Source organism: Chrysemys picta, unplaced genomic scaffold (assembly GCF_011386835.1).
Source record: "Chrysemys picta bellii isolate R12L10 unplaced genomic scaffold, ASM1138683v2 scaf8, whole genome shotgun sequence".
Classification (NCBI taxonomy): Eukaryota; Metazoa; Chordata; order Testudines; family Emydidae; genus Chrysemys; species Chrysemys picta.
The window spans coordinates 163,375-188,089 of record NW_027052715.1 but is presented as its reverse complement, the minus strand read 5'-3'; the positions used below and the strand labels follow the sequence as shown (position 1 = coordinate 188,089).

Genomic DNA, 24,715 nt, shown 5'->3' with positions numbered 1-24,715 from the left:
GTGGGAGCAGGAGCCTCTTTCGAGTTTTCTCCTTTCCTTTTACTGATTTTACTAGAAATCAGTTAGAAGCAACAAAGCACATTTGGTGATTTTTTGATGGTTGGGGTCTCTGGTGATTGGTTCCATATAAGATGGGGGAAAAAAATGGAGTCTCCTTCCTTGGAGGTTTTTAAGGCCCGGCTTGACAAAGCCCTGGCTGGGATGATTTAGCTGGGAATTGGTCCTGCTCTGAGCAGGGGGTTGGACTAGATGACCTCTTGAGGTCCCTTCCAACTCTGATATTGTATGATTTTGTGATTCTATGAAAACAGACTTCCCTGTTGAGAAGGTAAGAGCCTCCAATAGGTTTTGCAACCTCCACAGTCTGATCCATCTGGTGCCAGCTGAATTCTAGGCATGGAAAACACTAGTTCAAGGTGGCAGAATTTTATTCCGTCCCTGGGATTTTATCCCGTAGAATCACTAGGGATATTAGCGTTTGTCCTTTTCATTTTACCTTTTCCTCCATCCCTCCTTCCTTTCTCTTCATCTCTTACTTCTTTTGTCCTTTCTCTTGTTCCCCTCCCACCACCAGGAGTGGTGTGTGTGTGTGTGTGTGTCTGTGTGTGTATTGCTGGGGGTTCTCTTCACCTCTCCCTGTGGGAAGTTCCTCTAAAACTGTGGGGTTGAAATAGTGCTTGGACTCCACTGACACAAGATGCTGCCATCCTGTGGCTTAGCATTAGTGTCTGGGATGACTTGGGGCAAGATCTCAACCTCCCCTCAACCCACTTAACTTCTGGCAGAATCCCTCTTGCCCCCCCGCTAGAGCCGCCTCCATGCCCAAACTGGTTGGGGGTGCAGAAGAGGGTTCTGATAACTTGAGGTTTGGTTTGGAGGTGGAACAGCTGTCAAGAACACTGAGTGGGAGGAAGCAGGAGCTCACCCTAGAACGAGGGGGGTTGGCACTGGAGGTTACTAGAAAGGACAAGAAGACTCCATTCTGGGGTTCAGGAGGTGAATTTATCCCTCAGTGGTGGGCAGGTGATGGGTGGAAGTAGTGCTGGTTCCAGGTGCCCTTAATTCCCGCTGATTCCTCGGGGCGTTTGAGCCTCTGACAGGTTCTCGTTCCCTTGCAGCAGGAGGACGTCACGGCCAAAGTGATGCACCAGCTCCGCATCATCCGGCATTTGTGCCAGGTGCCTGAGACACTGCAGGGGCTGTGCCTCTGAGGCCATCAGCAACTCCCGCTCCCTGCTGCAGGTACTGCTCTGGCTCACTGTAAATGGGGAGCTAGTGGAAGGGGAAATGGAACCCCCTGGCACTCACTAAAAGGGAAAGTGGTGGATTCTCCATCTCTTGATGTCATTGAATGAAGACTAGATGCCTTTCTGGAATGTGTGTGCCCAAAGAGTAACTATTGTACTATACAGGAAGCCTATGATATGCAGGGGCTTAGATTAGATGCTGAGTGTAGCATTGGGAGCAGCCTCTGATGTTTTACTGTCTAGCCCACTTGCTTCCTAGAATGAAGACGCATTGAGTGGGGTGATCCACAGAGAGTAGCTCAAACCTTCATAGTGTCAGGCCAGCAGCAGGACATTAGCACTTAAGGGTTTGATTGGTGGCAGTGATATCACAAAGGTCTTTTGCAGGACCTCAGCATATTGGTCAAAGGTGTTAGGGAGGTGGTAACCTCAGAGAGAGATGCTGCCATCAGCGAGGCAGGACAGGGGCGCATGGCCAGGGAAACCTCAGAGACCCCTGTGGCTTTGCTTCAGCAAGTCTCCTTCTCGAGGTTTCTCTTGAGGACTGAGAGAGTATTAGGATTCACGTATTTGAGTGAGAGCAGGAGCCTCTTTCGAGTTGTCTCCTTTCCTTTTACTGATTTTACTAGAAAACAGACATCCCTGTTTAGAAAGTAAGAGCCTCCAAGAGGTTTTGGAACCTGCTCAGTCTGATCCATCTGGTGCCAGCTGAATTCTAGGCATGGAAAACACTAGCTCAAGGTGGCAGAATTTTATTCCCTCCCTGTAATATTGTCTGGTAGAATCACTGGGGACATTAGGGTTTGTCCTTTTCATTTTACCTTTTCCTCCATCCCTCCTTCCTTTCTCTTTATCTCTTACTTCTTTTGTCCTTTCTCTTGTTCCCCTCCCACCACCAGGAGTGGTATATATGTGTGTGTGTGTGTGTGTGTGTGTGTGTGTGTGTGTGTGTGTGTGTGTGTGTGTGTGTGTGTTGCTGGGGGTGCTCTTCACCTCCCCTTGTTGGGAGTTGATCCAAAACTGTATGGTTGAAATAGTGCTTGGACTCCACTGACACTAGATGCTGCCATCGTGTGGTTTAGCATTAGTGTCTGGGATGACTTGGGGCAAGATCTCAACCTCCCCGCAACCCACTTCACTGCTGCCAGAATCCCACCTGCCCCCCCTGCTAGATCCGCCTCCCTGCCCAACCTGGGTGGGGGTGGAGAAGAGGGTTCTGATAACTTGAGCTGTGGTTTGGAGGTGGAACAGCTGTCAAGGGCACTGAGCGGGAGGTAGCAGGAGCTCACCCTACAAGGACGGGGGTTGGCACTGGAGATTACTAGAAAGGAGAAGACGACTCCATTCTGGGGTTCAGGAGGTGAATTCATCCCTCAGTGGTGGGCAGGTGCTGGGTGTAAATACTGCTGGTTCCAGGTGTTCTTAATTGCCCCTGATTCCTCGGGGCATTTGAGTCTCTGACAAGTTCTCGTTCCCTTGCAGGAGGAGGACGTCTCGGCCAAAGGGATGCACCAGCTCCGCATCATCCGGCACTTACGCCATGTGCCTGAGACACTACAGGGGCTATTCCTCTGAGGCCTTAGCAACTCCCTCTCCCTGCTGCAGGTACTGCTCTGGCTCACTGTAAATGGGGAGCTAGTGGAAGGGGAAATGGAGCCCCCTGGCACTCACTAAAAGGGAAAGTGGTGGATTCTCCAACTCTTGATGTCATTGATTGAAGACTAGATGCCTTTCTGGAATGTGTGTGCCGAAAAAGTAACTTTTGTACTATACTGGAAGCCTATGATATGGAGGGGGTTAGATGAGATGCTCTAAAGGTCTCTTGTGGCCATAAAGCCTACAAATTTTGGAAACACTGAGTGTAGTATTGGGAGCAGCCTCTGATGTTTTACTGTCTAGCCGGCTTGCTTCCTAGAATGAAGACGCATTGAGTGGGGTGATCCACGCAGAGTAGCTCAAACCTTCAAAGTGTCAGGCCAGCAGCAGGACATTAGCACTTCCGGGGATGGGTGTGTGTGGCAGTGACATCACAAAGGCCTTTTCAGGACCTCAGCCTATTGGTCAAAGGTGTTAGGGAGGTGGTAACCTCAGAGAGAGATGCTGACATCAGCCAGGCAGGACAGGGGCTTAGGGCCAGGGAAACCTCAGAGACCCCTGTGACTTTCATAGAATCATAGAATATTAGGGTTGGAAGGGACCTCAAGAGGTCATCTACTCCAACCCCGTCCTCAAAGCAGGACCAATTCCCAACTAAATCATCCCAGCCAGGGCTTTGTCAAGCCGGGCCTTAAAAACCTCCCAGGAAGGAGACTCCACCACCTCCCTAGTTAACGCATTCCAGTGCTTCACCACCTTCCTAGTGAAATAGTGTTTCCTAATATCCAACCTGGACCTCCCCCACTGCAACTTGAGACCATTGCTCCTTGTTCTGTCATCTGCCACCACTGAGAACAACCGAGCTCCATCCTCTTTGGAACCCCCCTTCACGTAGTTGAAGGCTGCTATCAAATCCCCCCTCATTCTTCTCTTCTGGAGACTAAACAATCCCAGTTCCCTCAGCCTCTCCTCATAAGTCATGTGCTCCAGACCCCTAATCATTTTTGTTGCTCTCCATTGGACTCTTTCCAATTTTTCCACATCCTTCTTGTAGTGTGGGGCCTGTCGGAGAAAAACAGAGTTCTCACTATTTGTTTAGGTACAGCAAGTCAGATGCTTTATTAACTCTCACAATTGCCCAGAGGGAGAGAGCTAAGCAGGTCTCTCCCAGGTAACTAATTACAGCAAGCATTTATACCTTTCATTACAGAAATAACGAGGGACAGCTGCGTTTTGTTTATACATAGGCCATCTTGATATCTCATTTCTTCACTTGTTTTGACTCTTGCCAACATACAATATTTTCTATACCTTATCTACACAAGGTCTTCTACACCTTATCTATACCAGGTCATAATGACTTCTTACACAGTTCTTTCTCACCCGCCTCACACATTCCTCGCTTCTACAAATCTCGCGTTATTAGGGTTACAGTTAGCCTAACTCTTGCTAACGAACTGTCATGCATTGCATCCCCTTCCTGTCAGCTCTTTCTCTGCTTCCACAGGCCCAAAACTGGACACAGTATTCCAGATGAGGCCTCACCAATGTCGAATAAAGGGGAACGATCACGTTCCTCGATCTGCTGGCAATGCCCCTACTTATACAGCCCAAAATGCCGTTAGCCTTCTTGGCAACAAGAGCACACTGTTGACTCATATCCAGCTTCTCGTCCACTGTGACCCCTAGGTCCTTTTCTGCAGAACTGCTACCTAGCCATTCGGTCCCTAGTCTGTAGCAGTGCATGGGATTCTTCCGTCCTAAGTGCAGGACTCTGCACTTGTCCTTGTTGAACTTCATCAGGTTTTTTTTGGCCCAATCCTCTAATTTGTCTAGGTCCCTCTGTATCCGATCCCTACTCTCTAGCGTATCTACCACGCCTCCTAGTTTAGTGTCATCTGCAAACTTGCTGAGAGTGCAGTCCACACCATCCTCCAGATCATTAATAAAGATATTAAACAAAACCGGCCCCAGGACCGACCCTTGGGGCACTACTCCGCTTGAAACCGGCTGCCGACTAGACATGGAGCCATTGATCACTACCCGTTGAGCCCGACGATCCAGCCAGCTTTCTATCCACCTTACAGTCCATTCATCCAGCCCATACTTCTTTAACTTGGTGGCAAGAATACTGTGGGAGAGCGTATCAAAAGCTTTGCTAAAGTCAAGGAATAACACATCCACTGCTTTCCCCTCATCCACAGAGCCAGTTATCTCATCATAGAAGGCAATTAGGTTAGTCAGGCACGACTTCCCCTTGGTGAATCCATGCTGACTGTTCCTGATCACTTTCCTCTCCTCTAAGTGTTTCATCATTGATTCCTTGAGGACCTGCTCCATGATTTTTCCAGGGACTGAGGTGAGGCTGACTGGCCTGTAGTTCCCCGGATCCTCCTCCTTCCCTTTTTTAAAGATGGGCACTACATTAGCCTTTTTCCAGTCATCCGGGACCTCCCTCGATCGCCATGAGTTTTCAAAAATAATGGCTAATGGCTGTGCAATCTCATCCGCCAAGTCCTTTAGCACCTTCGGATGCAGCGCATCCAGCCCCATGGAGTTGTGCACGTCCAGTTTTTCTAAATAGTCCCGAACCACTTCTTTCTCCACAGAGGGCTGGTCACCTTCTCCCCATATTGTGCTGCCCAGTGCAGCAGTCTGGGAGCTGACCTTGTTCGTGAAGACAGAGGCAAAAAAAGCATTGAGTACATTAGCTTTTTCCACATCCTCAGTCACTAGGTTGCCTCCCTCATTCAGTAAGGGGCCCACACTTTCCTTGACTTTCTTCTTGTTGCTAACATACCTGAAGAAACCCTTCTTGTTACTCTTAACATCTCTTGCTAGCTGCAACTCCAAGTGTGATTTGGCCTTCCTGATTTCACTCCTGCATGCCTGAGCAATATTTTTATACTCCTCCCTGGTCATTTGTCCAATCTTCCACTTCTTGTAAGCTTCTTTTTTGCGTTTAAGATCAGCAAGGATTTCACTGTTTAGCCAAGCTGGTCGCCTGCCATATTTACTATTCTTTCTACACATCGGGATGGTTTGTTCCTGCAACCGCAATAAGGATTCTTTAAAATACAGCCAGCTCTCCTGGACCCCTTTGCCCTTCATGTTATTCTCCCAGGGGATCCTGCCCATCTGTTCCCTGAGGGAGTCAAAGTCTGCTTTTCTGAAGTCCAGGGTCCGTATTCTGCTGCTCTCCTTTCTTCCTTGTGTCAGGATCCTGAACTCGACCATCTCATGGTCACTGCCTCCCAGGTTCCCATCCACTTTTGCTTCCCCTACTAATTCTTCCCTGTTTGTGAGCAGCAGGTCGAGAAAAGCTCTGCCCCTAGTTGGTTCCTCCAGCACTTGCACCAGGAAATTGTGCCCTACACTTTCCAAAAACTTCCTGGATTGTCTGTGCACCGCTGTATTGCTCTCCTAGCAGATATCAGGGTGGTTAAAGTCTCCCATGAGAACCAGGGCCTGCGATCTAGCAACTTCTGCTAGTTGCCAGAAGAAAGCCTCGTCCACCTCATCCCCCTGGTCTGGTGGTCTATACCAGACTCCAACCGTGACATCCCCCTTGTTGCTCACACTTCTCAACTTTATCCAGAGACTCTCAGGTTTTTCTACAGTTTCATACCGGACCTCTGAGCACTCATACTCCTCTCTTACATACAATGCAACTCCCCCACCTTTTCTGCCCTGCCTGTCCTTCCTGAACAGTTTATATCCATCCATGACAGTACTCCAGTCATGTGAGTTATCCCACCAAGTGTCTGTTATTGCTTCAGCAAGTCTCCTTCTCGAGGTCTCTCTTTGAGGACTGAGAGAGTATTAGTGTTCACATGTGTGAGTGCGAGCAGGAGCCTCTTTGGAGTTTTCTCCTTTCCTTTGACGGATTTTACTAGAAAACAGACGTCCCTATTTAGAAGGTAAGAGCCTCCAAGAGGTTTTGGAACCTGCTCAGTCTGATCCATCTGGTGCCAGCTGAATTCTAGGCATGGAAAACACTAGGTTAAGGTGGCAGAATTTTATTCCCTCTGTGGGATTTTGTCCCGTAGAATCACAGGGGACATTAGTGTTTGTCATTTTCGTTTTATCTTTTCCTCCATCCCTCCTTCCTTTCTCTTCATCTCTTACTTCTTTTGTCCTTTCTCCTGTTCACCTGCCACCACCAGGAGTGGGGTGTGTGTGTGTGTGTGGGTGTGTTGCTGGGGGTGCTCTTCACCTCCCCTTGTGGGAAGTTGATCCAAAACTGTAAGGTTGAAATAGTGCTTGAACTCCAATGACACTAGATGCTGCCATCCTGTGGCTTAGCATTAGTGTTTGGGATGATTGGGGCAAGATCTCAACCTCCCCGCAACCCACTTCACTGCTGGCAGAATCCCTCCTGCCCCCCCTGCTAGAGCCGCCTTCCTGCCCAACCTGGGTGGGGGTGGAGAAGAGGGTTCTGATAACTTGAGCTGTGGTTTGGAGGTGGAACAGCTGTCAAGGGCACTGAGGGGGAAGTAGCAGGATCTCATCCTTCAAGGAGGGGGGTTGGCACTGGAGGTTACTAGAAAGGACAAGAAGACTCCATTCTGGGGTTCAGGAGGTGAATTCATCCCTCAGTGGTGGGGAGGTGCTGGGTGGAAATACTGCTGGTTCCAGATGCCCTTAATTCCCCCTGATTCCTCGGGGCGTTTGAGTCTTTGACAGGTTCTCGTTCCCTTGCAGCAGGAGGACGTCATGGCCAGAGTGATGCACCAGCTCTGCATCATCCGGCACTTGTGCCAGGTGCCTTAGACACTGCAGGGGCTGGGCCTCTGAGGCCATCAGCAACTCCCGCTCCCTGCTGCAGGTACTGCTCTGGTTCACTGTAAATGGGGAGCTAGTGGAAGGGGAAATGGAGCCCCCTGACACTCAGTAAAAGGGAAAGTGGTGGATTCTCCATCTCTTGATGTCATTTCATGAAGACTAGATGCCTTTCTGGAATGTGTGTGCCCAAAAAGTACCTATTGTACTATACAGGAAGCCTATGATATGCAGGGGGTTAGATGAGATGTTCTAAAGGTCTCAGAGAGTAGCTGAAACCTTCAAAGTGTCAGGCGAGCAGCAGGACATTAGCACTTCAGGGGATGGGTGGGTGTGGCAGTGACATCACAAAGGCCTTTTGCAGTGTTGTAGTTCCGGGGTGGGGCTCGTCCCTTCCTGGGGTACCTGGGAGCCAGGCCGCCCCGCTACAAAGCGAATAACAGTTAGGGCCGAGACCTTTGGGTAGGGGCTGAGCACACAATTAGCAGTTCGGCGCTCAGGCCTTTGTGCAGGGACTGAGCACACAATCAACAGTTCAGAGCTCAGGCCCTTATGCAGGGACTGAGCACACAATCAACAGCTCCGGCCCTGGGTCAGGGCGGGGAACAAACCAGTAGTCAGTCAGCGGCCCAGGCCTTGTAGCAGGAGCTGGGTCAGTTTGGGTTAGCCCAGGCCCTAGGTCAGGGCGGGGCAGCAAACCAATCGTCAGTCAGAGGCCCAGGCCCCTTGGACAAGGAGGAGGAGAGACTGCCACCCAGCACGGGGTGGCAGGGGGGAACACAGGCCCACCCACTCCACTGTGTTCCAGCCCGGGGCCCTATCCGCAGCAGTCCGTCTGCCGTGCAGTCAGTGGGGATCCTGACCGCAACACACTGACATGGGTTCGGGGTCTGCTATCCCCGGGCCACTTCCCATCTCCTCCTCCATGGGTACCTGTTCCTCCTGAGTTCCCTCTGCTGGGTCGCAGATCATGGGCTCCTCCGGGCCCCGAGCAGCAGGTAGGTCTGTCACTCCCTCTGGGCCCTTGGCGGGGGAAGCTCAGACCGTTCCTCAGGATACCGGGCTCTCGGCAGGCTCAGGTCCGCGGGAGCTCGGGCACCAGCGTCTGTCCTCTCCCGCTGCCGGCCAGCTACTGAGCGCTGTGGCTTGGCCTTTATACTTCCTGTCCCGCCCCTTGACTTCCGGGGGGTGGGGACAGGCCACGGTGGCCTTGACTTCCTGGGGCGCCTGGGAGCCAGGCCGCCCCGCTACATGCAGTATCTCAGCGTATTGGTCAAAGGTGTTAGGGAGGTGGTGACCTCAGAGAGAGATGCTGACATCAGTCAGGGGCGCAGGGACAGGGAAACCTCAGAGACCCCTGTGGCTTTGCTTTAGCAAGTCTCCTTCTCGAGGTCTCTCTTTGAGTACTGAGAGAGTATTAGGGTTCACGTATGTGAGTGCGAGCAGGAGCCTCTTTCGAGTTTTCTCCTTCCCTTTTACTGATTTTACTAGAAAACAGACGTCCCTGTTTAGAAGGTAAGAGCCTCCAAGAGGTTTTTGAACCTGCTCAGTCTGATCCACCTGGTGCCCGTTGAATTCTAGGCATGGAAAACACTAGTTCAAGGTGACAGAATTTTGTAGTCCACACGGGATTTTGTCCCGTGAAATCACTGGGGACATTAGGGTTTGTCCTTTTCATTTTACCTTTTCCACCATCCCTCCTTCCTTTCTCTTCATCTCTTACTTCTTTTGTCCTTTCTCCTGTTCCCCTCCCACCACCAGGAGTGGGGTGTGTGTGTGTGTGTGTGTGTGTGTTGCTGGGGGTGATCTTCACCTCCTCTTGTGGGAAGTTCATCCAAAACTGTGGGGTTGAAATAGTGCTTGGACTCCACAGACACTAGATGCTGCCATCCTGTGGCTTAGCGTTAGTGTCTCGGATGACTTGGGCAAGATCTCAACCTCCCCGCAACCCACTTCACTGCTGCCAGAATCCCTCCTGCCCCCACTGCTAGACCCGCCTCCCAGCCCAACCTTGGTGGGGTCTAGAAGAGGTTTCTGATGACTTAAGCTGTGGTTTGGAGGTGGAACAGCTGTCAAGGACACTGAGGGGGAGGTAGCAGGAGCTCACCCTAGAAGGAGGGGGATTGGCACTGGAGGTTACTAGAAAGGACAAGAAGACTCCATTCTGGGTTTCAGGAGGTGAATTTATCCCTCAGTGTTGGGCAGGTGCTGAGTGGAAATACTGCTGGTTCCAGGTGCCCTTAATTCCCCCTGATTCCTCGGGGCGTTTGAGTCTGACTGGTTCTCATTCCCTTGCAGCAGGAGGGCGTCACGGCCAAAGTGAGGCACCAGCTCCGCATCATCCATCACTTGCGCCAGGTGCCAGAGACACTGCAGGGGTTGTGCCTCTGAGGCCTTCAGCAACTCCCGCTCCCTGTTGCAGGTACTGCTCTGGCTCACTGTAAATGGGGAGCTAGTGGAAGGGGAAATGGAGCCCCCTGGCACTCAGTGAAAGGGAAAGTGGTGGATTCTCCATCTCTTGAAGTCATTGAATGAAACTAGATGCCTTTCTGGAATGTTTGTGCCCAAAAAGTAACTATTGTCCTATACAGGAAGCCTATGATATGCAGGGGGTTAGATGAGATGCTCTAAAGGTCTCTTCTGGCCATAAAGTGTATTAATTTTGGAAACACTGAGTGTAGCATTGGGAGCAGCCTCTAATGTTTTACTGTCTAACCGGCTTGCTTCCTAGAATGAAGACGCATTGAGTGGGGTGATCCACAGAGAGTAGCTCAAACCTTCAAAGTGTCAGGCCAGCAGCAGGATATTAGCACTTCAGGGGATGGGTGGGTGTGGCAGTGACATCACAAAGGCCTTTTGCAGGAGCTCAGCCTATTGGTCAAAGTTGTTAGGGAGGTGGTGACCTCAGAGAGAGATGCTCACATCAGCCAGGCAAAACAGGGGCGCAGGGCCAGGGAAACCTCAGAGACCCCTGTGGCTTTGCTTCAGCAAGTCTCCTTCTCGAGCTCTCTTTGAGGACTGAGAGAGTATTAGGGTTCACATATGTGAGTGTGAGCAGGAGCCTCTTTTGAGTTTTCTCCTTTCCTTTTACCCATTTTACTAGAAAACAGAAGTCCCTGTTGAGAAAGTAAGTGCCTCGGAGAGGTTTGTAACCTGTTCAGTCTGATCCACCTGGTGCCATCTGAATTCTAGGCATGGAAAACACTAGTTTAAGGTGGCAGAATTTTATTCCCTCCCTGGGATTTTGTCCCGTAGAATCACTGGGGATATTAGGAAAACAACAAGGAGTCTGGTGGCACCTTGAAGACTAACAGATTTATTTGGGCATAAGCTTTCGTGAGTAAAAACCTCACTTCTTCGGATGCATAGAGTGAAAGTTACAGATGCAGGCATTATATACTGACACATGGAGAGCAGGGAGTTACTTCACAAGTGGAGAACCAGTGTTGACAGGGCCAATTCAAAAATCAGGGTGGATGTAGTCCACTCCCAATAATAGATGAGGAGGTGTCAATTCCAGGAGAGGAAAAGCTGCTTCTGTAGTGAGCCAGCCACTCCCAGTCCCTATTCAAGCCCAGATTAATGGTGTTGAATTTGCAAATGAATTTTAGTTCTGCTGTTTCTCTTTGAAGTCTGTTTCTGAAGTTTTTTTGTTCAATGATAGTGACTTTTAAATCTGTAATAGAATGACCAGGGAGATTGAAGTGTTCACATACTGGCTTATATATGTTACCATTCCTGATGTCTGACATGGGGACATTAGGGTTTGTCCTTTTCCTTTTACCTTTTCCTCCATCCCTCCTTCCTTTCTCTTCATCTCTTACTTCTTTTGTCCTTTCTCTTGTTCCCCTCACACCACCAGGAGTGGTGTGTGTGTGTGTGTGTGTGTGTGGTGCTGATGGTTCTCTTCTCCTCCCCTTGTGGGGAGTTGATCCAAAACTGTGGGGTTGAAATAGTGCTTGGACCCCACTGACAGTAGATGCTGCCATTGTGTGACTTAGCATTAGTGTCTGGGATGACTTGGGTCAAGATCTCAACCTCCCTGCAACCCACTTCACTGCTGTCAGAATCCCTCCTGCACACCCTGTTAGAGCCGCCTCCCAGCCCAACCTGTGTCGGGGTGGAGAAGAGGGTTCTGATGACTTGAGCTGTGGTTTGGAGGTGGAATATCTGTGAAGGGCACTGAGCAGGAGGTAACAGGAGCTCACCCTACAAGGAGGGGGGTTGGCTCTGGAGGTTTCTAGAAAGGACAAGAAGACTCCATTTTGGGGTTCAGGAGGTGAATTCATCTCTCATTGATGGGCAGGTGCTGGGTGGAAATACTGCTGGTTCCAGGTTCCCTTAATTCCCCCTGATTCCTCGGGGCGTTTGAGTCTCTGACAGGTTCTTGTTCCCTTGCAGCAGGAGGACGTCACGGCCAAAAGTGATGCACCAGCTCCCCATCATCCGGCACTTGCGCCAGATTCCTGAGACACTGCAGGGGCTGTGCCTCTGAGGCCATCAGCAACTCCCGCTCCCTGCTGCAGGTACTGCTCTGGCTCACTGTAAATGGGGAGCTAGTGGAAGGGGAAATGGAGCCCCCTGGCACTCACTAAAAGGGAAAGTGGTGGATTCTCCATCTCTTGATGTCATTGAATGAAGACTAGATGCCTTTTTGGAATGTGTGTGCCCAAAGAGTAACTATTGTACTATACAGGAAGCCTATGATATGCAGGGGCTTAGATTAGATGCTCTAAAGGTCTCTTGTGGCCATAAAGTCTACTAATTTTGGAAACACGGAGTGTAGCATTGGGAGCAGCCTCTGATGTTTTACTGTCTAGCCCACTTGCTTCCTAGAATGAAGACGCATTGAGTGGGGTGATCCACAGAGAGTAGCTCAAACCTTCATAGTGTCAGGCCAGCAGCAGGACATTAGCACTTAAGGGTTTGATTGGTGGCAGTGATATCACAAAGGTCTTTTGCAGGACCTCAGCATATTGGTCAAAGGTGTTAGGGAGGTGGTAACCTCAGAGAGAGATGCTGCCATCAGCGAGGCAGGACAGGGGCGCATGGCCAGGGAAACCTCAGAGACCCCTGTGACTTTGCTTCAGCAAGTCACCTTCTCGAGGTTTCTCTTGAGGACTGAGAGAGTATTAGGATTCACGTATTTGAGTGAGAGCACGAGCCTCTTTCGAGTTGTCTCCTTTCCTTTTACTGATTTTACTAGAAAACAGACATCCCTGTTTAGAAAGTAAGAGCCTCCAAGAGGTTTTGGAACCTGCTCAGTCTGATCCATCTGGTGCCAGCTGAATTCTAGGCATGGAAAACACTACTTCAAGGTGGCAGAATTTTAATCCCTCCCTGTAATTTTGTCTGGTAGAATCACTGGGGACATTAGGGTTTGTCCTTTTCGTTTGACCTTTTCCTCCATCCCTCCTTCCTTTCTCTTCATCTCTTACTTCTTTTGTCCTTTCTCTTGTTCCCCTCCCACCACCAGGAGTGGTATATGTGTGTGTGTGTGTGTGTTGCTGGGGGTGCTCTTCACCTCCCCTTGTTGGGAGTTGATCCAAAACTGTATGGTTCAAATAGTGCTTGGACTCCACTGACACTAGATGCTGCCATCCTGTGGCTTAGCATTAGTGTCTGGGACAACTTGGGGCAAGGTGCACTGCAGGGGCTGTTCCTCTGAGGCCTTAGCAACTCCCTCTCCCGGCTGCAGGTACTGCTCTGTCTCACTGTAAATGGGGAGCTAGTGGAAGGGGAAATGGAGCCCCCTGGCACTCACTAAAAGGGAAAGTGGTGGATTCTCCAACTCTTGATGTCATTGATTGAAGACTAGATGCCTTTCTGGAATGTGTGTGCCCAAAATGTAACTATTGTACTATACTGGAAGCCTATGATATGGAGGGGGTTAGATGAGATGCTGTAAAGGTCTCTTCTGGCCAGAAAGTCTCCTACTTTTGGAAACACTGAGTGTAGTATTGGGAGCAGCCTCTGATGTTTTACTGTCTAGCTAGCTTGCTTCCTAGAATGAAGACGAATTTTGTGGTGTGATCCACAGAGCGTAGCTCAAACCTTCAAAGTGTCAGGCCAGCAGCAGGACATGAGCACTTTAGGGTTTGGTTGGGTGTGGCAGTGATATCACAAAGGCTTTTTCAAGGACCTCAGCGTACTGGTCAAAGGTGTTAGGGAGGTGGTGACCTCAGAGAGAGATGCTGTCTTCAGCCAGGGAGGACAGGGGCTTACAACCAGGGAAACCTCAGAGACTCCTGTGGCTTTGCTTCAGCAAGTCTCCTTCTCGAGGTTTCTTTTTGAGGACTGAGAGAGTGTTAGGGTTGACGTATGTGAGTGCGAGCAGGAGCCTCTTTCGAGTTTTCTCCTTTCCTTTTACTGATTTTACTTGAAAATTAGAAGGTAAGAGCCTCCAAGAGGTTTTGGAACCGCTCAGTCTGATCCATCTGGTGCCAGCTGAATTCTCGGCATGGAAAACAGTAGTTTAAGGTGGCAGAATTTTCTTCCCTCCCTGGAATTTTGTCCCGTGGAATCACTGGGGACACTAGGGTTTGTCCTTTTCGTTTTACCTTTTCCTCCATCCCTCCTTCCTTTCTCTTCATCTCTTACTTCTTTTGTCCTTTCTCTTGTTCCCCTCCCACCTCCAGGAGTGGTGTGTGTGTTGCTGGGGGTGCTCTTCACCTCCCCTTGTGGGAAGTTGATCCAAAACTGTCGGGTTCAAATAGTGCTTGGACTCCACTGACACTAGATGCTGCCATCCTGTGGCTTAGCATTAGTGTCTGGGACAACTTGGGGCAAGATCTCAACTTCCCCGCAACCCACTTCACTGCTGGCAGAATCCCTCCTGCCCCCCCTGCTAGGTCCTCCTCCCTGCGCAACCTGGGTTGGGGTGGAGAAGAGGGTTCTGATAACTTGAGCTGTGGTTTGGAGGTAGAACAGCTGTCAAGGGTACTGAGGGGGAGGTAGCAGGAGCTCACCCTACAGGGTGGTGGGTTGGCACTGCAGGTTACTAGAAAGGACAAGAAGACTCCATTCTGGGGTTCAGGAGGTGAATTCATCCCTCAGTGGTGGGCAGGTAGTCAGTTTAAATACTGCTGGTTCCAGGTGCCCTTAATTCCCCCTGATTCCTCGGGGCGTTTGAGTCTCTGACAGGTTCTCGTTCCCTTGCAGGAGGAGGACGTCACGGCCAAAGTGATGCACCCGCATCATCCGGCACTTGCGCCAGGTGCCTGAGACACTGCAGGGGCTGTGCCTCTGAGGCCATCAGCAACTCCCGCTCCCTGCTGCAGGTACTGCTCTGTCTCCCTGTAAATGGCGAGCTAGTGGAAGGGGAAATGGAGCCCCCTGGCACTCACTAAAAGGGAAAGTGGTGGATTCTCCATCTCTTGATGTCATTGAATGAAGACTAGATGCCTTTCTGGAATGTGTGTGCCCAAAATGTAACTATTGTACTATACAGGAGGCCTATGATATGCAGGGGCTTAGATGAGATGCTCTAAAGGTCTCTTGTGGCCATAAAGTCTACAAATTTTGGAAACACCGAGTGTAGTATTGGGAGCAGCCTGTGATGTTTTACTGTCTAGCCGGCTTGCTTCCTAGAATGAAGACGCATTGAGTGGGGTGATCCACAGAGAGTACCTGTGTCAAGGCTGTATCCCCACTTTGAAGTTTAGGGTACAAATGTAGGGGCCTGCATGAAAACCTCTAAGCTTAACCACCATCCCAAGGCTAATTTCCTCCCCTGGGTAGCCTTGAGAAACCTTTCACCAATTCCCTGGTGAATACAGATCCAAACCCCTTGGATCTTAAAACAAGGAGAAATAAACCATCCCCCCTCCTTCCTCCCACCAACTTCTGGTGAATACAGATCCAACCCCCTTGGATCTAAAAGAAGGAGAAATTAACCATTCCCCTCCTTCCTCCCACCAACTCCTGGTGAATCAAGATCCAAACTCCTTGGATCTTAAAACAAGGAAAAATCAATCAGGTTCTTAAAAATAAGGCTTTTAATTAAAGAAAAAGGTAAAAATCATCTCTGTAAAATCAGTATGGAAATTAACCTTACAGGGTAATCAAACTTAAAGAGCTCAGAGGACTCCCCTCTAGTCTTAGGTTCAAAGTACAGCAAACAAAGATAAACACTCTCGTAAAAGGTACATTTACAAGTTGAGAAAACAAAGGAAAACTAACACGCCTTGTTTGAAATAGGAGAGACTTGTTTAGAAAGATGTGGAGAACCTGGATTGATGTCTGGTCCCTCTCAGTCCCGAGGGCGAACACCCACACAAACAAAGAACACAAACAAAAGCCTTCCCCTCCCCAAGATTTGAAAGTATCTTGTCCCCTTATTGGTCCTTTAGGTCAGATGCCAGCCAGGTTACCTGAGCTTCTTAACCCTTTACAGGGAAAAGGATTTTGGAGTCTCTGTCTAGGAGGATTTTATAGTACTGTACACAGGACAGCTGTTACCCTTCCCTTTATAGTTATGACAACCTCAAACCTTCAAAGTGTCAGGCCAGCACCAGGACATGAGCACTTCAGGGTTTGGTTGGGTGTGTCAGTGACATCACAAAGGCCTTTTGCAGGATGTCAGCTTATTGGTCAAATGTGTTAGGGAGGTGGTGACCTCAGAGAGAGATGCTGACATCAGCCTGGCAGGACAGGAGCACAGGGCCAGGGAAACCTCAGAGACCCTGTGGCTTTGCTTCAGCAAGTCTCCTTCTCGGGGTCTTTCTTTGAGGACTGAGAGAGTATTAGGGTTCACGTACGTGAGTGCGTGCAGGAGCCTCTTTCGAGTTTTCTCCTTTCCTTTTACTGATTTTACTAGAAAACAGACGTCCCTGTTTAGAAGGTAAGAGCCTCCAAGAGGTTTTGGCAGCTGCTCAGTCTGATCCACGTGGTGCCAGCTGAATTCTAGGCATGGAAAACAGTAGTTTAAGATGGCAGAATTTTATTCCATCCCTTGGATTTTGTGCCGTAGAATCACTGGGGACATTAGGGTTTGTCCTTTTTGTTTTACCTTTTCCTCCATCCCTCCTTCCTTTCTCTTCATCTCTTACTTCTTTTGTCCTTTCTCCTGTTCCTCGAAAACTGTGGGGTTGAAATAGTGTTTGGACTCCACTAACACTAGATGCTGCCATCCTGTGGCTTAGCATTAGTGTCTGGGATGACTTGGGTCAAGATCTCAACTTCCCCGCAACCCACTTCACTGCTGCCAGAATCCCTCCTGCCCCCCCTGCTAGAGCCGCCTCCCTGGCCAACCTGGGTGGGGGTGGAGAACAGTGTTTTTTTCATACATTCATAGATTATCGGACTGGAAGGGACCTCGAGAGGTCATCGAGTCCAGTCCCCTGCCCGCGTGGCAGGACCAAATACCATCTAGACCATCCCTGATAGACATTTATCTAACCTACTCTTAAATATCTCAAGAGATGGAGATTCCACAACCTCCCTCGGCAATTTATTCCAGTGTTTAACCACCCTGACAGTTAGGAACTTTTTCCTCATGTCCAACCTAGACCTCCCTTGCTGCACTTTAAACCCATTGCTTCTGGTTCTATCCTTAGAGGCTAAGGTGAACAAGTTTTCTCCCTCCTCCTTATGACACCCTTTTAAATACCTGAAAACTGCTATCATGTCTCCTCTCAGTCTTCTCTTTTCCAAACTAAACAAAGCCAATTCTTTCAGCCTTCCTTCATAGGTCATGTTCTCAAGACCTTTAATCATTCTTGTTGCTCTTCTCTGGACCCTTTCCAATTTCTCCACATCTTTTTTAAAATGCGGTGCCCAGAACTGGACACAATACTCCAGCTGAGGCCTAACCAGAGCAGAGTAGAGCGGAAGAATGACTTGTCGTGTCTTGCTCACAACACACCTGTTAATACATCCCAGAATCAGGTTTGCTTTTTTTGCAACAGCATCACACTGTTGACTCATATTTAGCTTGTGGTCCACTATAACCCCTAGATCCCTTTCTGCCGTACTCCTTCCTAGACAGTCTCTTCCCATTCTGTATGTGTGAAACTGATTGTTCCTTCCTAAGTGGAGCACTTTGCATTTGTCTTTGTTAAACTTCATCCTGTTTAACTCAGACCATTTCTCCAATTTGTCCAGATCATTTTGAATTATGACCCTGTCCTCCAAAGCAGTTGCAATCCCTCCCAGTTTGGTATCATCCGCAAACTTAATAAGCGTACTTTCTATGCCAATATCTAAGTCGTTGATGAAGATATTGAACAGCGCCGGTCCCAAAACAGACCCCTGCGATACCCCACTCGTTATGGCTTTCCAGCAGGATTGGGAACTATTAATAACAACTCTCTGAGTACGGTTATCCAGCCAGTTATGCACCCACCTTATAGTAGCCCCATCTAAATTGTATTTGCCTAGTTTATCAATAAGAATATCATGCGAGACCGTATCAAATGCCTTACTAAAGTCTAGGTATACCACATCCACAGCCTCACCCTTATCCACAAGGCTCGTTATCCTATCAAAGAAAGCTATCAGATTGGTTTGACATGATTTGTTCTTCACAAATCCATGCTGGCTGTTCCCTATCACCTTACCACCTTCCAAGTGTTTGCAGATGATTTCCTTAATTACTTGCTCCATTATCTTCCCTGGCACAGAAGTTAAACTCACTGGGGTCTGTAGTTTCCTGGGTTGTTTTTATTTCCCTTTTTATAGATGGGCACTATATTTGCCCTTTTCCAGTCTTCTGGAATCTCTCCCGTCTCCCATGATTTTCCAAAGATAATAGCTAGAGGCTCAGATACCTCCTCTATTAGCTCCTTGAGTATTCTAGGATGCATTTCATCAGGCCCGGGTGACTTGCAGGCATCTAACTTTTCTAAGTGATTTTTAACTTGTTCTTTTTTTATTTTATCTGCTAAACCTACCCCCTTCCCATTAGCATTTACTATGTTAGGCATTCCTTCAGACTTCTCGGTGAAGACCGAAACAAAGAAGTCATTAAGCATCTCCGCCATTTCCAAGTTTCCTGTTACTGTTTCTCCCTCTTCACTAAGCAGTGGGCCTACCCTGTCTTTGGTCTTCCTCTTGCTTCTAATGTATTGATAAAAAGTCTTCTTGTTTCCCTTTATTCCCGTAGCTAGTTTGAGCTCATTTTGTGCCTTTGCCTTTCTAATCTTGCCCCTGCATTCCTGTGTTGTTTGCCTATATTCATCCTTTGTAATCTGTCCCAGTTTCCATTTTTTATATGACTCCTTTTTATTTTTTAGATCATGCAAGATCTCATGGTTAAGCCAAGGTGGTCTTTTGCCACATTTTCTATCTTTCCTAACCAGCGGAATAGCTTGCTTTTGGGCCCTTAATAGTGTCCCTTTGAAAAACTGCCAACTCTCCTCAGTTGTTTTTCCCCTCAGTCTTGATTCCCATGGGACCTTACCTATCAGCTCTCTGAGCTTACCAAAATCTGCCTTCCTGAAATCCATTGTCTCTATTTTGCTGTTCTCCCTTCTACCCTTCCTTAGAATTGCAAACTCTATGATTTCATGATCACTTTCACCCAGGCTGCCTTCTACTTTCAAATTCTCAACGAGTTCCTCCCTATTTGTTAAAATCAAGTCTAGAACAGCTTCCCCCCAGTAGCTTTTTCAACCTTCTGAAATAAAAAGTTGTCTCCAATGCAGTCCAGGAATTTGTTGGATAGTCTGTGCCCCGCTGTGTTATTTTCCCAACATATAGCCGGATAGTTGAAGTCCCCCATCACCACCAAATCTTGGGCTTTGGATGATTTTGTTAGTTGCTTAAAAAAAGCCTCATCCACCTCTTCCACCTGGTTAGGTGGCCTGTAGTAGACTCCTAGCATGACATCTCCCTTGTTTTTTACCCCTTTTAGCCTAACCCAGAGACTCTCAACACTTCCGTCTCCTATGTCCATCTCTACCTCAGTCCAAGTGTGTACATTTTTAATATACAAGGCAACACCTCCTCCCTTTTTCCCCTGTCTATCCTTCCTGAGCAAGCTGTACCCATCCACACCAACATTCCAATCACGTGTATTATCCCACCAAGTTTCAGTGATGCCAACAATGTCATAGTTGTATTTATTTATTAGCACTTCCAGTTCTTCCTGCTTATTCCCCATACTTCTCGCATTTGTATATAGGCATCTAAGATACTGGTTTGATCTTTCCTCCCAGTTTTGTCCTGACCCTCCTTTCTCTCTGACAATATAGCCCACACTCCTTCTCGTTTTTGACCCATCTCCCCGGTCTCCATGTTCCCCACTTACCTGTGGGCTTTGCTCACCTGTCCCCGTCGAACCTAGTTTAAAGCCCTCCTCACTAGGTTAGCCAGTCTGTGTCCAAAGGTACTAATAACTTGAGCTGTGGTTTGGAGGTGGAACAGCTGTCAAGGGCACTGAGGGGGAGATAGCAGGAGCTCATCCTTCAAGGAGGGGGGTTGTCACTGGAGGTTACTAGAAAGGACAAGAAGACTCCATTCTGGGGTTCAGGAGGTGAATTTATCCCTCAGTGGTGGGCAGGTGATGGGTGGAAGTAGTGCTGGTTCCAGGTGCCCTTAATTCCCGCTGATTCCTCGGGGCGTTTGAGTCTCTGACAGGTTCTCGTTCCCTTGCAGCAGGAGGACGTCACGGCCAAAAGTGATGCACCAGCTCCGCATCATCCGGCACTTGCGCCAGATTCCTGAGACACTGCAGGGGCTGTGCCTCTGAGGCCATCAGCAACTCCCGCTCCCTGCTGCAGGTACTGCTCTGGCTCACTGTAAATGGGGAGCTAGTGGAAGGGGAAATGGAGCCCCCTGGCACTCACTAAAAGGGAAAGTGGTGGATTCTCCATCTCTTGATGTCATTGAAGGAAGACTAGATGCCTTTCTGGAATGTGTTTGCCCAAAAAGTAACTATTGTACTATACAGCAAGCCTATGGTATGCAAGGGGTTAGATGAGATGCTCTAAAGGTCTCTTGTGGCCATAAAGTCTACAAATTTTGGAAACACTGAGTGTAGTATTGGGAGCAGCCTGTGATGTTTTACTGTCTAGCCGGCTTGCTTCCTAGAATGAAGACGCATTGAGTGGGGTGATCCACACAGAGTAGCTCAAACCTTCAAAGTGTCAGGCCAGCAGCAGGACATTAGCACTTCCGGGGATGGGTGGGTGTGGCAGTGACATCACAAAGGCCTTTTCAGGACCTCAGCCTATTGGTCAAAGGTGTTAGGGAGGTGGTGACCTCCGAGAGAGATGCTGACATCAGCCAGGCAGGACAGGGGCTTAGGGCCAGGGAAACCTCAGAGACCCCTGTGACTTTCATAGAATCATAGAATCATAGAATATCAGGGTTGGAAGGGACCTCAAGAGGTCATCTACTCCAACCCCGTCCTCAAAGCAGGACCAATTCCCAACTAAATCATCCCAGCCAGGGCTTTGTCAAGCCGGGCCTTAAAAACCTCCAAGGAAGGAGACTCCACCACCTCCCTAGTTAACGCATTCCAGTGCTTCACCACCCTCCTAGTGAAATAGTGTTTCCTAATATCCAACCTGGACCTCCCCCACTGCAACTTGAGACCATTGCTCCTTGTTCTGTCATCTGCCACCACTGAGAACAACCGAGCTCCATCCTCTTTGGAACCCCCCTTCACGTAGTTGAAGGCTGCTATCAAATCCCCCCTCATTCTTCTCTTCTGGAGACTAAACAATCCCAGTTCCCTCAGCCTCTCCTCATAAGTCATGTGCTCCAGACCCCTAATCATTTTTGTTGCTCTCCACTGGACTCTTTCCAATTTTTCCACATCCTTCTTGTAGTGTGGGGCCTGTCGGAGAAAAACAGAGTTCTCACTATTTGTTTAGGTACAGCAAGTCAGATGCTTTATTAACTCTCACAATTGCCCAGAGGGAGAGAGCTAAGCAGGTCTCTCCCAGGTAACTAATTACAGCAAGCATTTATACCTTTCATTACAGAAATAACGAGGGACAGCTGCGTTTTGTTTATACATAGGCCATCTTGATATCTCATTTCTTCACTTGTTTTGACTCTTGCCAACATACAATATTTTCTATACCTTATCTACACAAGGTCTTCTACACCTTATCTATACCAGGTCATAATGACTTCTTACACAGTTCTTTCTCACCCGCCTCACACATTCCTCGCTTCTACAAATCTCGCGTTATTAGGGTTACAGTTAGCCTAACTCTTGCTAACGAACTGTCATGCATTGCATCCCCTTCCTGTGAGCTCTTTCTCTGCTTCCACAGGCCCAAAACTGGACACAGTATTCCAGATGAGGCCTCACCAATGTCGAATAAAGGGGAACGATCACGTTCCTCGATCTGCTGGCAATGCCCCTACTTATACAGCCCAAAATGCCGTTAGCCTTCTTGGCAACAAGAGCACACTGTTGACTCATATCCAGCTTCTCGTCCACTGTGACCCCTAGGTCCTTTTCTGCAGAACTGCTACCTAGCCATTCGGTCCCTAGTCTGTAGCAGTGCATGGGATTCTTCCGTCCTAAGTGCAGGACTCTGCACTTGTCCTTGTTGAACTTCATCAGGTTTTTTTTGGCCCAATCCTCTAATTTGTCTAGGTCCCTCTGTATCCGATCCCTACCCTCTAGCGTATCTACCACGCCTCCTAGTTTAGTGTCATCTGCAAACTTGCTGAGAGTGCAGTCCACACCATCCTCCAGATCATTAATAAAGATATTAAACAAAACCGGCCCCAGGACCGACCCTTGGGGCACTACTCCGCTTGAAACCGGCTGCCAACTAGACATGGAGCCATTGATCACTACCCGTTGAGCCCGACGATCCAGCCAGCTTTCTATCCACCTTACAGTCCATTCATCCAGCCCATACTTCTTTAACTTGGTGGCAAGAATACTGTGGGAGAGCGTATCAAAAGCTTTGCTAAAGTCAAGGAATAACACATCCACTGCTTTCCCCTCATCCACAGAGCCAGTTATCTCATCATAGAAGGCAATTAGGTTAGTCAGGCACGACTTCCCCTTGGTGAATCCATGCTGACTGTTCCTGATCACTTTCCTCTCCTCTAAGTGTTTCATAATTGATTCCTTGAGGACCTGCTCCATGATTTTTCCAGGGACTGAGGTGAGGCTGACTGGCCTGTAGTTCCCCGGATCCTCCTCCTTCCCTTTTTTAAAGATGGGCACTACATTAGCCTTTTTCCAGTCATCCGGGACCTCCCTCGATCGCCATGAGTTTTCAAAAATAATGGCTAATGGCTGTGCAATCTCATCCGCCAAGTCCTTTAGCACCCTCGGATGCAGCGCATCCCGCCCCATGGAGTTGTGCACGTCCAGTTTTTCTAAATAGTCCCGAACCACTTCTTTCTCCACAGAGGGCTGGTCACCTTCTCCCCATATTGTGCTGCCCAGTGCAGCAGTCTGGGAGCTGACCTTGTTCGTGAAGACAGAGGCAAAAAAAGCATTGAGTACATTTTCCACATCCTCAGTCACTAGGTTGCCTCCCTCATTCAGTAAGGGGCCCACACTTTCCTTGACTTTCTTCTTGTTGCTAACATACCTGAAGAAATCCTTCTTGTTACTCTTAACATCTCTTGCTAGCTGCAACTCCAAGTGTGATTTGGCCTTCCTGATTTCACTCCTGCATGCCTGAGCAATATTTTTATACTCCTCCCTGGTCATTTGTCCAATCTTCCACTTCTTGTAAGCTTCTTTTTTGCGTTTAAGATCAGCAAGGATTTCACTGTCTAGCCAAGCTGGTCGCCTGCCATATTTACTATTCTTTCTACACATCGGGATGGTTTGTTCCTGCAACCGCAATAAGGGTTCTTTAAAATACAGCCAGCTCTCCTGGACCCCTTTGCCCTTCATGTTATTCTCCCAGGGGATCCTGCCCATCTGTTCCCTGAGGGAGTCAAAGTCTGCTTTTCTGAAGTCCAGGGTCCGTATTCTGCTGCTCTCCTTTCTTCCTTGTGTCAGGATCCTGAACTCGACCATCTCATGGTCACTGCCTCCCAGGTTCCCATCCACTTTTGCTTCCCCTACTAATTCTTCCCTGTTTGTGAGCAGCAGGTCGAGAAAAGCTCTGCCCCTAGTTGGTTCCTCCAGCACTTGCACCAGGAAATTGTGCCCTACACTTTCCAAAAACTTCCTGGATTGTCTGTGCACCGCTGTATTGCTCTCCTAGCAGATATCAGGGTGATTAAAGTCTCCCATGAGAACCAGGGCCTGCGATCTAGCAACTTCTGCTAGTTGCCAGAAGAAAGCCTCGTCCACCTCATCCCCCTGGTCTGGTGGTCTATACCAGACTCCAACCGTGACATCCCCCTTGTTGCTCACACTTCTCAACTTTATCCAGAGACTCTCAGGTTTTTCTACAGTTTCATACCGGACCTCTGAGCACTCATACTCCTCTCTTACATACAATGCAACTCCCCCACCTTTTCTGCCCTGCCTGTCCTTCCTGAACAGTTTATATCCATCCATGACAGTACTCCAGTCATGTGAGTTATCCCACCAAGTGTCTGTTATTGCTTCAGCAAGTCTCCTTCTCGAGGTCTCTCTTTGAGGACTGAGAGAGTATTAGTGTTCACATGTGTGAGTGCGAGCAGGAGCCTCTTTGGAGTTTTCTCCTTTCCTTTGACGGATTTTACTAGAAAACAGACGTCCCTATTTAGAAGGTAAGAGCCTCCAAGAGGTTTTGGAACCGGCTCAGTCTGATCCATCTGGTGCCAGCTGAATTCTAGGCATGGAAAACACTAGTTTAAGGTGGCAGAATTGTATTCCCTCTGTGGGATTTTGTCCCGTAGAATCACAGGGGACATTAGTGTTTGTCATTTTCGTTTTACCCTTTCCTCCATCCCTCCTTCCTTTCTCTTCATCTCTTACTTCTTTTGTCCTTTCTCCTGTTCACCTGCCACCACCAGGAGTAGTGTGTGTGTGTGTGTGTGTGTGTTGCTGGGGGTGCTCTTCAACTCCCCTTGTGGGAAGTTGAACCAAAACTGTGGGGTTGAAATAGTGCTTGAACTCCAATGACACTAGATGCTGCCATCCTGTGGCTTAGCATTAGTGTCTGGGATGATTGGGGCAAGATCTCAACCTCCCCGCAACCCACTTCACTGCTGGCAGAATCCCT

General features: G+C 48.7%; 1 long non-coding RNA gene across 1 annotated transcript in view; it reads left to right on the top strand.

Annotated features, from left to right (window-relative positions):
• The first annotated feature begins 1,118 nt into the window (after nucleotides 1-1,118).
• The window catches only part of LOC135977657 (uncharacterized), a 109,465-nt gene continuing 85,868 nt past the window's right edge, over nucleotides 1,119-24,715 (top strand). The window contains exon 1 of the long non-coding RNA XR_010595098.1: nucleotides 1,119-1,242. This is a non-coding gene — a long non-coding RNA (uncharacterized LOC135977657). The remainder of the gene's footprint in view (nucleotides 1,243-24,715) is intronic.